The 16,894-nt window shown below is 45.9% G+C and overlaps 1 protein-coding gene and 1 non-coding gene across 2 annotated transcripts in view; one reads left to right on the top strand and one right to left on the bottom strand.

The window, feature by feature from the left end:
* CFAP61 (cilia and flagella associated protein 61) overlaps positions 1 to 16,894 on the top strand; it is a 2,971,729-nt gene that overhangs the window by 257,719 nt on the left and 2,697,116 nt on the right. The window lies entirely within an intron of this gene.
* On the bottom strand, positions 9,091 to 9,252 carry LOC138468578 (U1 spliceosomal RNA). Its single transcript, XR_011268343.1, has one exon. It is a non-coding gene; the product is annotated as a U1 spliceosomal RNA (small nuclear RNA).

Below are 16,894 nucleotides of genomic sequence, written 5' to 3'. Positions count from 1 at the left end.
TTACTACCATCAAGGAGACAGACAGGAACGATCGGAGCTGACAGCGGGTTAGTGTTTAGGCAGTTTCCCTTATTGGAAAAAGGGGGCGCAAGACCACAGTATATTTCATGGCCGCAGATGGACAAGGATAATTTAAGGTGCAAGCTCCCGAGTTTGACTTCGGGCACTGGGAAATGGATATACGAGTTGAAAAAATGACAGGAAGAAACACACTCGCCATAGGCGATGTTAAGGGTCTCCCGGCAGCTATCCTTGGAGAAAGGGCTGATGACATATGGAGGAAAGCAGGGTATTCAAGTGTGACAGCACAAAACACAGCACACAATGGAACGCAGTTTAAAAATTGCAGAGCAGATGTTTGGAGGGCTCCCGATATATCAGATATGGGTACAATTTTGACACGTAAGATGAAGGAAGATGAAGACCTATTGCTTACATTCAGGATATTCAAGAGAAATGGCAGCTTGAAACTCATGAGCCATGGGAAAAAATGGTGGCATTATTTTACCACATTTTGTGTCTAGGGTTGCCTGGGGCAGTACAGAGACAAATGAAGAGGCAGGTGGGGATGGAAACAAAACCATGGCCTGAGATACAATTGACGATAGTGCATCACTGTCAGCAATTGCAAGAGAAAAATCGGAAGAAGGATGAGGTTAGGCAAATCGAGGAAGCTAAGTTATTCCAGAAGAAATTGTCAAAATATGCCATGGAAGGGGCGGTATTGACAAGCAGAGAAGGACTGGGAGTGCAGGAAGCAATGGGTTTATTGCAGGTGAATAATCAGCGCCCGACGGACCAAGGTGGGTATGGGTTCGTGCCACTTGGCCAGTGGTCGAAGTTGGCAGGAGCGGTGCTCCTCTACTTTTTAAAATTAAGTTTTACTGTCCCTGTACTTTTATTTTAAAAAGAAACCGTTCCGGAATGCTTTCATTTTCAAATAAAAGTGCAGGAAGAAGTTGTAACTTGCACTTTCACTGCACTGCACTGAACATTCCCTTAAAAAGCAGGCGCATGTGTTTTGGAGATTGTATTGTGCATGGGAAGTGGTGTGGAGATGGGGTCTGTGTGGAGCGGGGGCAGGCCAGTAGGGAACATAGTTCCACTACTTCTTTTCATACACTTCGACCACTGCACGAAGCAGAGGTACGGGCTATAGCGGAAGAGGGGGATTGCAAAATAATCAAGGTTGATATCAGAATGCACAGAATGAGAACCAGAACACCCACAGAGGATTTAACCAAAGGGGACTTGTCAGACGAGCACCTCCAATATGTTGGACTTGTGGGATGACAGGGCACATTGCATGCGTATTTGGGAGTCAAGGGAATGTACAGAATGGTCAATTCTCAAGAGGGGGACAGCTTATGCTCCACTATATAGCACAAAAACTAGGGAAGGGTATGCCCAAGATCAAACTGTGTATCAGACACAAGCGCCGCAAATGCAACAGGTACAGCAACCAGAGCAAGTGCAAATGAATCCACCACAAGGACAGTCACAACAAGCCCCTATGCAGACACGGTAGTACGCTCACACAGGACAAGTGCTGACACCATAATAGGAGGTGCCACTGTGGTAGGAAGAAATCTGTTCACAGGGAGGGCAGTATGCCTGTACCCACAGTAGGACAGTTCACAGGATGACTTGATGTGTTCAGTACTATATGTGACATTAGTCCCCCAAGAGGAACCAAGGGTCGATGTGACGATAGGCGGCAAATCTTTTTCTTTTCTAGTAGACACCAGGGCTACTCGTTCATGTATACGAGAGGGAAAATATCCAATGTCGGGACTTGCCACGAATGCTCATGGGTTCTCTGGAGCTACAAGTAGAGTTCCTTTTACTGATGAATTACCAGTCTCTATAGGAGAGTGTGACATGTCTGTTCCTTTGTTATATTCGCGACAAACACCAGTTTACATTTTGGGAAGAGACTTAATGACCCACCTTAACATGACGATTTCATTTACTGATCAAAGGATAGTGTGTTCCACTCCAGGAATACACTATTTAGAATGTGGGTGAATGTATACTGGCGTTCACAGGGCAAGTGGCTTTGCGAGGCATTCCAATGGATCCAGACATTCTTCTGTATGGGGTGAGCAGTCTACTGACATGGCTACTTGGCTTAGTTGGAAAAACTGTGAGGATACCTGATGAGTTCTTGTTTAGGCCACAGATACCTAGGGACGAAGAGGGGGGACAGACTCTCCCTATAGAATTGGAGGCAGCCATAGTTCAGAGGGAAATGGTAATGCTCGAAGGAATGGACGATGAGGGTAGACCATGAAGAGCAGTAATCGCTCTCGAAGAAGGGTACAGATTAACTGACATCACTGATGATGACATGTTTATGGAAGATCAAACAGATGATGAGGTAGTGTTCTTTATGAGCATCACAAATTGGATAAGAATAGAGAAAAGGAAAGTCCCACAGCGAATGGCGATAATGCAGCAGTGTCCAGCATTTTTTCAGGAAGTCTTGGAGAAGGTGTCAATCGTCCTATGGACCACAGGCCCTTATGACGTAGGTCTATTAAAGGGAAAATGGGAAGTCAAAATAAAACTGACGCCAGGGATGATTTTACCTTGATTTTACCTTGAGCAAGACAGTGCCCCATGTGCTGATGAGGGAATATTTCAGCACCTATTGAAGCAAGGTGTATTCTGGTGCCATCCGAATCATCGTATAATAGCCTGGTGTATTCAATCAAAAAATCGAAGGGAGGTTTGTGGAGATTCACACAAGATATGAGACCGATTAACCAGATTGTAGATGCAGAGTTTCCATTAGTTCCTAATCCGGCAACAATACTATGCAGTATCCCAGTGGAAGCTCGATATTTCATGACGATCAATTTGAAAAATGCGTTTTTCTCAATCCCGTTGCATAAAGACTCGCAAGACTTGACTTCTTTTACGTTCCACTAAACTCAACTGAAGCATACTCATTTGCCCCAGGGGTACTGTGAGTCTCCATCAATATTTAATTGAGTCTTGCAGATGTATTTGGGCAATATTGATCTTAAGAGTGTGGTGAGACAGTACGTAGATGACATTTTAATTTGTAGCACGATGGAAGATGAGTGCAGGCAAGACTATTCAGTTGATGACTAATCTAGCAGACAAAGGATACATGGTAGACAAAGAGAAGTTACAATACTGACAAGAAGAAGTGTTATACATAGGGCAGTTAATTTCACATGAAGGAAAGAAGGTGACACCGGAAATGGCTGAGGCGATTATGAAAACCGCAAAGCCAAACACTGTGAAACAGATGCAACAGTTTCTGGCAACTATGTTAGGGCCTGGGTGTTTGATTACAGTTCATACACAAGACCCCTTTTGCAAGCTTTAAAGAAAGCACAAGTGGATAAAGTGAAAATAGAGTGGACTGAGGAAATGGAGGATGGATTTGAAGAATTGAAATAAACTATTTGTACAGCCCCTGTTTTGGGAATTCCCAATTATGCTGAGGAATTGTATCTGTTTTCACACACAAATGGGACAGTCATGACAGCAATACTTGCACAGCGGACCACATTGGGGTACAAGCCTTTAGCACATTACAGTGGGATTTTAGACTCCGTTATGAAAGGACACTTTGCTTGCAAACAGTCATTGGCAGCTGCTGCATTCGCAATTGAGACGTCTACAAGTATTGTCATGGGCTGTTCTATGACTGTCTTCGTGGAGCATGCTCTGTTTGCCATTTTAGAAAAATCCAAGGGTACATTGACATCCCAAAGAGCTTTAGCCTATGAGGTAATAATTTCGAATCAGACGATTAAAATAGTGAATCCTGCCACTTTTGTAGTTGAGCCAATAGCTGACGCGATCATGTGCATAACTGTGCAAATTATGTTGAATTTTATGATAATATACCCAGTGTGAAAGAAAATGCTTTTTCAGGAGGGGAAATTCTCTTTATTGAAGGTTCTTCGAAAATTGATCAAACTAGTGGGGAAAGGCATTGAGGCGCAGCGGTAGTAAGGCAGGAGTTGAATGGTGATTTTTGAAGTTGTAGCAAGTACAAGGCTCCCATCTCTTTTCAGCACAAGCAGCTGAGTTGGAAGCGCTTATTGTTGTGCTCGAGAAACACAAGTGCAAGAAGTGATGGTGTACAGTGACTCCGCCTTTGTGAAATCAACCATAAACGCAGGGCTAATACGCTGGAAAAGGAGGGGCTACCTCCATGCTGACGCCACTCCAGTACACCACGCATCCTTATTGGACATGCTTATTAAAGCACTACAACTCCCAATGGCCATAGCAGTCGTTAAGTGTGCAACTCACACTTAGCAAACAGATTTTATTTCTTGCGGGAATGAAGCTGCAGATGTAGAAGCCAGAAGGGTTGTATATTCTCCAGATATTTTGAGTTTTGATACTCCGACTGTTAAAGAAAAAGGTAGTCATGTCCATGGTAGTACAAGAAGGGTTTAATAAATTGTCAATGACCCAATTATGGAGATTCAAGGGAGTGCATCACAGGATGAGCAGGAATTATGGAAGCAAAGGGGGTGTTCTTTATCCCCCACTGAAGCATTATGGCAACAAGATAGCACTGGAAAGCCGGTGATGCCAGTAGCATTGTTGAAAGTCACGCTTTAACAGCTGCATTACCCCACGCATGTAACTAGGGAGAGTCCTGCTGCAACAATTGTAGAAGACTGGTTCATTCCGTATCTGTTAGAACACGCTGCATTCATTATGGTAAATTGCATCGTGTGTCAAAGGGTTACTGCTGGGCATACACTGAGAACAATTAGAGGGGTAATACCTCAATCAAATGGTCAGTTTCAGCATTTACATATTGACTTTGTCGATATGCTGCAGGTGTGTAATGGATATAGGTATCTATTAGTGGTGATGTGTCCCTTCTCCAGGTGGATCGAGGTAGGTCCGTGCACACACACTGATGTCACTTGCACAGCAAAGTTTTTAGTATGCAAAGTTTTTCCAAGATGGGGTGTGTGAGAGGTGCTGAGATCCGACAATGGGCCACATTTTGTGAATGAGGTATTTGAACAGATAAGACTCCTATTAAATATAAAACACATGTTTTCTTCTGCTTATCTCCCGCAAGCAAACGGAATATGTGAGAGACTCAACAGCCTCCTTAAAGAAAGGATTGGCAAGATTAAATTGACATTGAAGAAGGGATGGCTATATTGCCTATCCTTAGCTTTATATGCACTTCGGAATCAGCCTGGTTCGGACCACGACCTCACCCCCCATGAACTAGTGACTGGGCGGCGAATGAGAATGCCTCTTACACCTCTGTCTAGAAGTAGAAGTGATGCCCAGAGTGTAGCTAAGACTTTAGGTGATGAACTGCATGATTATTTGACATTTATGACCTCTAGCATCTCTCTCATTAAAGATCAAATAAAGCATCAGCGGGGTCGATATCAGAACACCGATGAAGACAATTCAACAACCGGATCAAGTGAACTTTTATCGGCATTGAAGTTGTTGGTTGGAGATTCTGTATCAGTGGAAAACTTCACCAGAAAGTGGTACGAGCCACGTTTTCATGGCCCCTTTTGTGTTGAAAACATAACCCCCTTGGCTGTGAAGGTCCAAGGGCAACGAGCTTGACTTCACTTAAATGACGTGAAAGCATATAAAGGCGAGACCTACACTCCCACCGTTGCCAATCCAGAAGCAAGACAAGACAGTATGTGCAGACTCGATTGATGACCAAGAAGGACGATAAGGTAGTTCAGTTGATAAATGCAGATTTTGCATTTGGACTAAGACTCGAATGGACACTCCTTATAGATATTTTAGTAGGAGTGCAAACCCTTGCTGAGAGTCTTAGGAATCTTGAAAAAGGAACTTTATAATTACATTGACGTATCAAAGTTTTGCCTAAATGTCATATATTGATCAGAAATTGGAAACGTGATCAATATCCAGATTCAATTCTTGGTGCATACTTGTTCTAAGTAGTTAACCTCTGCGGTTCTCACAGACCATGATGTACATGCTTGCTGTTTTTGTGTTTATCCATAAGCTTATCCTGCTCTTGTCAGAAGAGACATTGATATTCACACTTTTTTACAGGATCCTAAAAATAGCCCTGTGATTAGCAGGCTGCTAATTGCGATCATTGAACAGATACCGCAAATGCAGCTGTAAAAGAAATTGGTAAAGTGTATTAAAAATGAGAAATTTGGAAACTGGCATGGTTCTAGAGAAAGAACAGCAAGTACCAGGATGTCACAAAAGGTGGATGTCAGAGTTTTGGTGCATGATATATGCCTGCACAATTACACTCTATCTTTCCATCCCTCTTCATTTACAGTCTCTATTATACTAGTGCCCCCACTGAGGTAGAGGCCACTATGGTTCTCCTCACTAAGAGAACTTTTTGATTTGCTTCATGAGTACTATGTAAGTTCTGACTTTGTGGTGAGACATAATAGAAATGCAGAGGAAGATAACGAGGGGATAAATACCTGTTTAGCCAATGCAGCACATCTGGGTCTTAACATGTGGTATTAGCATATGAGAAGTGTGGGAGAGAGAACCTCTAAGGAGAGCTGCTATGTCTGTGCTCTCATACCCTATGCCCTGAATACAGTGCACACTTTTATTTCAAGAGAAGTCCCAGAACACATTGCCAAATGCCTTGTTCATCCTGCAGCATGCATGACCCGAGGACCATTCCAGGGAAGTTGGGCCACTCTGCGGTGGAGATCGAAATGATCATTTCCATTCCAGGATGATTATATCAAGACTACACAGATGGAAAGGGTACCTGCATGGAAGAGCAAAATGCTTACGTATCCTGTGGCAGGACAGGAAGAGGTATCAATTGCAGACATGAAGAGACTGAACTGCCCTGATAAAACAAAGTAGCTGGATGGCCTGGATGTTGGGAACAAACTGAAGTCTTAGTCTATGGACAAGTGAAATCCAAGAAGGGATGGGAAGAAGGACTGATATCCTGCACAGCTAATCTACTAAAGGCAGAATATGTGCAAGATGTCCAGAGAGTAAACAATGGGTGTTTTAAGTCATGGTCCAAGTGTGCCAAACTTCTGACATGGGTAGAAGATGAATCGGGTCCTATGGTTGTGATCACATTGGCGAATGCAACATTGTGCTTCCGGAGACGGGAAAAGAATTGTGTGTGAGATAATAAAGGCTGCAAAACTATAGCTGAAGTTTCCAAAATGGGAGCACGGACAGCTTTTCTGATGGATTGATATTGGGCTTGTGGGCCTAGGGCCTTCATGAAGCTGCCTAAGGATTGGGGAGGAACGTGTTCCTTGGTGCTTGTCCATGTTCCAGCATTAGTAATTCCTTAATGTCTTGAACATTAGAGAATTTCCAAACGTGGATGCCCATTTGAGAAGGAGATCGCTTGAATGTCTAAATCGAAACCAGAAGGGAGAATTACTTCTGAGCAAAATCATTAGACGTATGTGAGGCCATTCCGTAAGAACACAGGTTGTTCAGTAAGACTGCTTCAATCTTCACGACTACCTTCATGCCTGGTATCCAGATGATGGCTAATGCCAAATGGTTGCAGATTACCAGCTGGGAGCTTCTGCAGACAATCAACACCATCAAAAAGGGATTCAATGCTATCGAGGAAGAGTCAAGGGCCATACGATTTGATGACCATGCAAAACAGATATGTCATTGACATGATCACTGCGATGGAAGGAAATGTTTGCGCCAAAATCGGGCCATCATGTTACACATACCTTCCTTCTCACGATGACGAGAATGGATCCTTGACAGGGCCATTACGCTGTTCACGAACCTGCACTACAAGATGGAAGATGAAACAGAGAACATTGCAGATGACAGTTGGTTTGCGTCCATGTTTTTATGGATTCCGCAGTGGATGTCAAACATGTTCAGGTTTCTTGGAGCGGTATTAGTGATGGTGATGTTTGGATTCTGTGTGATGAGGATAATAATTAAACAGTGTAAGAAGACTGTAAAGAAGGAAGTAGGAATGAAGATAATGATTGATGTCGAATCAGGGTTTGGACCCAAGGAATTGACAAAGATATCAGAAAATACATAGAGGCTAGCATCGTAGCACCTGAGGGAACAAAGTTTCTGCACCCAAACAATCACAAGAAGTACGTGGGATGATGAGTCTATTGCCATCCGAATGGACAGTGCAGTTACCTGACCTGGAGTGGGGATGAACATGTCAAGTCAGCAGGGTCCCTGAAGAGTGATGAAGATCTAGACCAGGCTTGTCCAACCTTTTTGAATGTGGGGCCGAAGCATTAACTCTTTGTCACCCAGTGGGCCGGCGAGCCAAAAGTCAACAACCTCACCCAAAGCAGTATATTAAAAAGCGATATTGTGTGACCTTTGACACAATAGCATCACAGGCAGTGATAGCCATGCAGTCCCAAGGATAGCTTTTGGTGTCATGGGCAGTGATCAAAGGTTAGTTGCTTGTGATTTCTTTCAGTGTCTATGTGTTAATATTTTTCTGAAATAGTGGGGGCAACCGAGCGTAGCGAGGGAGCTACAAGGTTCTAGGGAGGGTTTGGGGGGGTTGCCCCCCCAAGAATTTTTTTTCAAATATGGGGTTGAAATGGTGCATTTTACAGCAGAAAAGGTGACCAAAAAGCCATAAGTGTACAATCAGTTCTAAAGGGGAACATGAAAATTCCATGTCACCAACAGCAGAAAAGAACATTTTACAACACAACACATTTTAATGATCAATGTGTCCACAGTGTAAGACAGCACTGTCACTGATGTAACACATTGTCATGCTGGTTGTACCCAAAATATCCCTCTGTAGCAACATGTCTATGCTGGCTGTTCCCAATTTAGGCCAGCATTGTCCTGTACAAAGCATGATTGATGCTGCCTGAGCATGTGCAGTGTGCCCAATACATATGGCAGCTTATCTCTGTAATACACATTACTTCTGTGGTGATGAAAGAAGCATAATTCAATTCAACAGATAAAATGTGGAAAAGCGATCACCCAATGGTGAACCTAATGAAGAAACGCAATGTGAGCACAATCTAAAAGTATGCAACCTAGCAGGCCTAGTGCACACTTTACCTTTTCTTTCACCAATAAATCGGGGGGGGGAGAGCGCGAACGCAGCCCCCCACTACCAGAAATAAAACAGTTGTGTATCCCGCATTTGGGAACATAGCAGGGGTCAGCAAATCCAATGTGCAATGGGTAAGCCTCACCCTGGGAGATCTGCCCTTGAGATCACATTCTCCCTTGCCAGCTAAGTATGAGTTGCATGCAAGAGGGAAAGGGTTGGGTCAGTTCTGGGAAGCCCCGCTAAGCGAGGGTGAGAAGGCAGGCCCTGACCCAGCCCCAACCCCCCAATCCCCGGAAGCTCTGAGCATCTGCAGAGCTGCCTGTCCCGCGTGTAGGGGGAAGCTCCAGCAGGCAGAGCCCAGCAGAAGAGCAGATTGTAGCGCAGTTCCTTTCTCCCATCAGGTGCTGCTCGGCCCGAGATTTGTATAAATAGCAGGATGGCTTGAGCAGGCCTGTTGCAGTCTGCCCACTGGCCTGTCAGCCCCACACGGGCCCATGGCCCTCCTGAGCGTAGCTGCTCAGCGCTGGCCCCATTCACACCATCATAATCATCCTGGACCTCGACGCTCCACCACCCCTGAATCTCAGAGTTCTGCTCAATGACAATGCTGAAGCTTTGACATCTTTGCCGTAACCATATGCCGTGTTGTGTCAGCCGAGCCTGCACAGCGCCAAAGGCAAGTATTCCCTTGTCAGGGCCCAGAGGTCACTGAGTCTTCCAGTGCCATCCACTTGGCACGGCCTACTGTTCCCAGCGTTTTCTACCCACAAATCAGCACCACTGCCAAACAGAACTGCATCATTGGGGCCCATCGCTGCTGCTCTCCGACTTGACCCCAGCCCAGCGCAAAGGCACCCATGCTTCTGGTCTGATGTTGAAAAGCCTGGCTCTGCTGAGATCCGAAAGACAGGAACTAAGGTATTTTGGGAACATAGTACTATTGTTTTTTGTGTTGCAACTGTATCAGCTCACACCTCTCCTGAAGGGTATAGGTGTCACGCCACTTTTTGGGAGACTGGGGTCCGTTGCACCCGCTCCCTCTCCCATCTCCTAGCGGATCTACCCGCACTTTCGCGCTTGGGCGTTCGCCGGGGGGAGAGGTGCTGGGGCCGGTGCTAGAGGGCTGTGGCGCATGCGCGGGAAACCACTGTCTCGGTTCCACGCACGCGCCGTAGATTGGGCCTCCGCTCTGGGAAGGGCTTGCCTTCCAAGCCTCATTCTGGGTCCGCCGGCGCTCAGAAACGAAACGGCTTGCGTTTCAGGCCTCGCGAGTGCCGGCGGCCCATAAGAGGGGCCGCGAGCAGTTGCAATTCGCGTCTCAACGCGGTTGCTTCGTCGTGTTGCTTGCTCCAGCCACTTGTGGTTCCTGCTTCCCTGTGCTTGGCCTTGCCTTGCACCAACCTGCTCTTTGTTCTCCCTGCCTTGTGGGTTCCCTGTCTGCCTGGTCCCAGTCTCCTACTACCTGCCTGGGCCCTCCTTGCTCCTGTCTGTTTTTGAGCCTCCCTGGGTCCAGTTTCCAGTTTTCCCTGCTTTTCCCTGGGGACTCCCGCTTTCTTTCCTGGGCTTCTTCCTGGGTCTTTCTGGGCCAGCTTTTCCTCTTGCTTCCTGGGGGCCCTCGTTCACTGTTTTGGGACATACCTTAGGGATCCCTACTCTTGGTGGTCTCCCCTCCCGATCTGGTTCCCTCTTCCTGTTTGGTCCTGCCTGGTGCCTCATCCTTTGGACCTACTGTACCTCGAGCAGATCCATCATTCCTGACCAGCTACGTGTATCTGCTGGAACTTGTCTTCCCGTGGACTGGGGGCCTTTCCTTGTATTCATCTGAGAAGTATCCCGGACTATCTCGCTTCTTCTCTGGATCACGTACCTCTGGAAAAGACTCTTTTGGACTTCACCAGTATCCAGTAACCTTCCATCAGACTGTGGCCTCTCCTGCCTGTGCTTGCACAGTCCCTTCGTCACGTTAATCAGGAGAGTGTCTTCCGTGACGCTGGGAGTTGGTCCATTCACCACCCTGTGTCATTAGGGTGGTGGAGAGGCTGGTTCCCCGAGTCACATGCTCGTCAATTCACTGGATGCAGCCTGGCGGTCCCAACTAGAACCACAGTCAAGAAAACAGGTACTCAGTTCTCATGCACTTCTCTGCTTGACAATAGGCTGCCCTCAGACTGCGCTACCAAAAGAGTGAAAATAAGTTATACCTGTTGGGCTTGCCTGTTTCACTTTTATGATTGGGATCACTGCTGCATGAGTATTAAGCGCGTTATAAATAACCTATCATACCACTTGTATTTTCTCCAGAGCTGCAGCAACTATTCGAAGTGTACTCCGATCCATTTTGTGAACAAACTCAATCCACTAACAAACGAAAACTTTGGTTCCCATTGATTTGGATTTGGATTTTGTTTCCTTTCTATACATTTCTGGAGAGCATTTTTTGAAAGGGTGTTCTTGAGTGTGTAGATTATTTGCTATTGCCCACTTTTGCTGAATGGCAATTTCGACAAAACATTTTTTTGCCGCATTTTTTTACGCTTTTTTACCAAAAAAATATAGATGGTAATTTTGGGTAAGGTATATAGAAAGTGAGGGTGCAGGGGTTCTGCCACTGGTTTTTGTGGTAAAAAAAGCAATAAAATTGACCCAAATGAATGTGGCGAAATTGGCATTCGCCATAAAAAAGGCAGAGAAAGTTTATTGATACGATTATTTATGTGTCCACAGGTCAATCACAGCATGGCTGGGATTTGTAAGGGGGCCATGGTGATTGAATCGGGTTTACTGGTGAAAGGATGGTGATCCAGCACAGAGCGGCTCCTTTTGTGCCAATGTTTCCAAGTCTCCCCCCAAAAATATTGTGACTGATGATGCTGATAGCAGTCTAGAAGAGTGAGTGTGCGCTCAGAATTCTCATTCGTCTTGTTCTTTTATGGGTCCCGAATAGAGCACAGAGTAGTTTTGCGCACAGGCACATTTATAAAAAAAAATATATATATATATATTTTTTTTTTTACTCAAGCATTGTCCAACATACGGCCTGGCGGGCCACACAAAATGGCTTGGCAGGCCGCATTGTGGCCCGCGGGCCGTACGTTGGTCAACCTTGATCTAGACTCCAAAGAAGCACTTCTTCAAGAGGCGGTATCAAGATGTGGAGACCGATGAAGGTGTGGTCGATGACTCGACCAGAGGGGGGGAGTGTAGAGAAACCGCTGAATGCCTCTTGAAGTCCCTTCCCCATCCCACCTGCACGTTGGAGGCCTGATATTGTGCCATGCTTGACACCAGCAGTTGTGACCATTCTGCAGAGAATATTCGAATGAAGCCCTCTGAGGAAACCCTATTGGGTGTACTCTTGAAGAGATGACAATCTCATGGAGGAAATCCCCAGAGGAATATGAAAAAGAGCAAGAAAAGGAGTTGGCGACGTTGCAAGAAGCGAGCGTGACGCACAGAGAAGACTGGCTGAAGAAGATGCATGACCCTTATAGAAACTGATGATGAAATAAGGAATCGAGTAAACTTTCATATGTGGAGAAAGAGTGCACGTGTGAAGCAGAAATTGCAGATCGTTCAATAAATGTACAGATGCAGTAACGGAAGTAGACTAAGTGATCATAGGAGCTGGCTATGTGTAGTGAATAGATGGCAGGCGGAGCCGCCATTATATAGAAACTGGACATCAGTGTTATAATTATAGTAAGCTCAGACTCCTGGAGAAAGAAGACCGAGAACTGTATCACAGCAAGAATTTGCTGGGCTCGTAAAAATTAATGCCGGAAGCTGTCTGGTCTTGTGTCAAGGCTGAATCCGCCAAGACTGGTTATCTATTCTTGAAGGTGGCAAACGTGCACAGCTGAATCATTCCTTGTTGAGGTGCAAATAAAGAGCACCATGAGTGCCAAGTTTTATTCATTTAAGACATTTAATTGCTGCAAAATGGTCCAAATCGTGGTCTCTTGTCACGTGAGCAAAGGATGGAAATAGAGTTGGGTGAGGCGTTCTAGAACAACAATAGTGTGTGCCCGCACTCCCTTATATTCCCAGAGACAAGAATACACTGCAACAAGGCCAAGTTCAAAGACAATCTTCATGGCAGAAGGCATGGGTGATGAGAGACTTTGGGCTAATTGGGTGGGGAGGTACAGTCAAGTCCACCTTTTGGCACCTGGGGTATGAGGGTACCTGCTGCTAGTGAGCCAAATGTTCCAGACTGGCACGATTGTGCCAACCAATTGTAGAAGGCCATATAGGAAAGGGTCTTATAGTTTGAGAGCCAATGATATACTGTGTACTTAATAAAATTGAGGATGACTTGCCCTAGAGGTAGGCACAAGATGTCCACCTGACAGTAGAGACCCAATCACAACCCTACCCCTTATAGAAAGTATACTTAGATGTTCCCCTTGAGTGTATCACAATCCCTCGTAGGTTTCTCGTATTTGCCATGTAGTATGACATCACGTATGACACATTTTTGCTATATAACTGATTTTTTAAATGAAATGTTTAAGAGCTCGAGCGAAATGTCAGTTGATGTCCGTTGTAACTCCCTGTTTTAGACAATTGATATTAAAACAGAAATGTTGCTATCTTCCTGAGTTGGTTCGATTATTTCGTGTTGGTATTATTCTGCATCCCATCCATTGCATGCGTGTTACCAAAATGCCACTAAAAGCTCAAGAGCATGGAGGGAAAAGATACAAATAAACTTTTTTTTTTTAAATAGGCAAAACAGAGTTGTCATTATTTCCCCCCACCCCCCCAGTGTGATGGCCCCATTGCTGTTTAGTAAGGGTGTTTTCTCTATTTTCTGCCCCTGCATCATTTGCCATAATGTCGCTACTAGCTGTTGTGTCACACCCTTGGCAATAGATTTCCTTTCCTTTCCCTCTAGGGGTGATCTGTTTGGTTTGAGCGCCCTCTTCATTTGGTGGCATACGGGTACTCCTCATGAAGTCGCTACGCCTGGGGCAATCGCTGTGTTTGTAGCTGCATCACATGCTGCTCCATGTTTCACTAGGCCACTTACCAGCATGATAACAGACCTTCTGCGGGCCGACTTTGCGTTCTCTGCTCTCCTCGGAGCACGTGTATTTCAGCCTGTGTTTCAGTCTGACTGCGCTGTTATTCCCATGGTTGTGCCGTTGGAATCTGCTCCCGGCCTTCGTCGCCAGTTGCGTGGACGTTTCACTTCATGTCAGGCTTGTGTGCACGGCCACAGTACCAATGAATCAAACACACTCTTAATTCTGGAGTTGGTGGTGTGGCCTGGACTGCCACGCTTAGTACGGTCGACCTCCTTTATTAATAGTCTTAACGTGTTGATGATCCATCTCGTCACCGTGGGCATATTCGTACACCACGTGACATGTCAGCACAGCATTAGTATGTAGTGCGGATGTTTCCTAAAACCTTAGAAACATGCGTCATGCCAGGTGCTCTTAGGGAACACTTAAAGTTCCCAACCCACGGCACGTCTCCCCTCCCCCTTCCCTGCATTGCGAGATCTGAATGACACAAGTAAGATCGTTGTTTTGTCCTCCGGTTTCCCCCTCCTTGTCTTGTCGCGCCTAGACACATTCGTGTACAGGCGAGTTATAAATGACTTATCATATCATACTGCAGTATTGCCTGTACTCGAGCACACGAGTTGTTTTGTCCCGAAGCATGCACTTTTACACACCGTGGAGTACACGTGTCCTAAAGACTGCTTCCCTCCATGCTCGATACATGCAACAAAATAAACAGATTCTTTGTACTAGGCATGTGAACAAACAGAATCTCTTGCCTTCTTTCAGTGATCTGTACATTAAATTGTACAGTCTAAAGTTATTGTTTGAATCATAATTGTTCGTTTTCTTTCCAAATTAGAGCTACAATGTTGCAGACATCCCATTAAATTGAATATTTTTTTTTACCAGGTTTCTGATCTTTGAGGGGCTGGGTCCAGTGGTGAGATGTTTATTTCTCTATGCAGTCACATTTTGCCCCCCGCCCCCATCTTAATACGGCCATTGGTCAGACCGTGGGCCAATTTGCCACCCTCATGCTGGCGTCACCCATCGCAGCTGTCTGGTATTGCCTTGTCCTAGATTGTGGTATACCTGTATGCATTGACTAATGTTTCACTGGTCAACAGAACTTATGGATGTGTTTAATTAATGATCTATTGTAGAGATATCGCGAGAGCGCCCGCTCTCGCGAGATCTCGCGCCCGACCAAGCCCCGCCCCCGCGCGCTACGCGCGCATTACGGGGATAAGCGGAGGACGCGATCGGAGCGTCTCCCCGGCTCCTCCGAGCACGGGAATTCGGCAGGACTTGCCAGAGACTCTGCCATACCATTACAGCCCCTTATGTTGTTGGCCACGTTGGCACCTGATGTTGCAGCACCGCTTGTATCATCTATAAGGGCAAATTTATGTTTGTTGCAATAAAGCCCTTTTGGACAACACACAGCCTCCTGCCTCCTGAAGTTTATTTTACTACATAAATTGGCGACGAGGACCACCTCCAGGAACCGCGCAGAAGCATGCAGGGAGCAACACCGCCCCCACCCTTTTTACAGACGCCAGGTAGGCCTGCTATACCGTGGCCACAATGGCAGCCCCTGTTTACAACGTATGTGGAGGCAATGGGGGGAGCAGGATTCACGGCGGCAAGACGCAGAGCCATGCTATTAAACGCCCTAGGGGTGGAAGGACAAAGAATATTCGAGGGCCTGGCTTTGATTGCGGTAGAAGACGCCGATGATGATGTGTTCAAGGAGGCAGTCAGAAGAATAGAAAAGAGGTTTGCCAGTAAGGAAAACACAGTGCTCCACAGGATTCGGTTTTACACGCGGAAACAAGAACCGTCAGAACCTGTCGACGACTATATCACGAAATTGAGAGAACTGGCAGCTTTGTGCAACTTCGGCACCAATGCAGAGGACCGGATATGCGACATGTTAATAGTCCACACCAACAGCCGGAAGGTCCAAGACAAATACATCATGGAAAAAGAAGTACAGTTGGAGAAGGCAGTGGAAATAGCTAGGGCTGTGGAAGAAACGGCAGGAAGAAGAAAAGAGTTTGCAGGTACCCAAAGTTCCCCTGAGGTACAAGCAGTAGGGTTCCGTCCCAGAAAAGAAAAGTTCATTCCAGATTCAAGAGAAGGGAGAGCCAACAAGAAAGAACCCCTCAAGTGCCATAGGTGCACCAGCACAAAGCACCTAGCGTTCGACAGAGAGTGCCCAGCCAGAGACAAAGAATGCACAGTATGCAAACGCATAGGGCATTTCTCAATAGTGTGCAGATGGCGAAACAAGAAAGTCACAAGTCTGACCTCAGAACGCGTGGCAGAAAGGGATTCCTCATCGGAGGAAGAAGGAAGGCCCACCGTAATCATGGTGAACAGTACACGAGCCAGGAGAGAAAAGCCACACTGCATGATCAAGATCGACGGCAGAGAGACAAGGGTCATGGCAGACTCCGGCTCTGACCTTACCATCTTACCCCTACAAACATACAAAGATATGCTCGGGAAAGAAAAAGTAAAAGTACTCACCACGAAACACAAGCCGACGGTTTTCGGTGGAGCATCGGTTGAACTACTAGGGTACATCAACGGCAAAGTCGAATTTAAAGGGAGGGAAACTTACACCAGAATATACTTCAGCCACGAAGGGCCTCCAGTGCTAGGTTGGGATGACCAAGACAAATTAAAGATCAGACTTGACCCTAGCATGGAAGAGCAAGTCCTATCCATAGGTGCGAGGAGTGAAACCGTAGTCAAGAGCGATTACCCAGCACTTTTCTCGGAGGAGCCGGGTCACATCAAAGGTTTTCTA

This window comes from Ambystoma mexicanum, chromosome 4q (assembly GCF_040938575.1).
Source record: "Ambystoma mexicanum isolate Mex_15411 chromosome 4q, UKY_AmexF1_1, whole genome shotgun sequence".
In the NCBI taxonomy this organism is placed as follows: Eukaryota; Metazoa; Chordata; class Amphibia; order Caudata; family Ambystomatidae; genus Ambystoma; species Ambystoma mexicanum.
The sequence above is the reverse complement of the archived record's forward strand: the minus strand, read 5'-3'. Positions and strand labels throughout refer to the sequence as shown.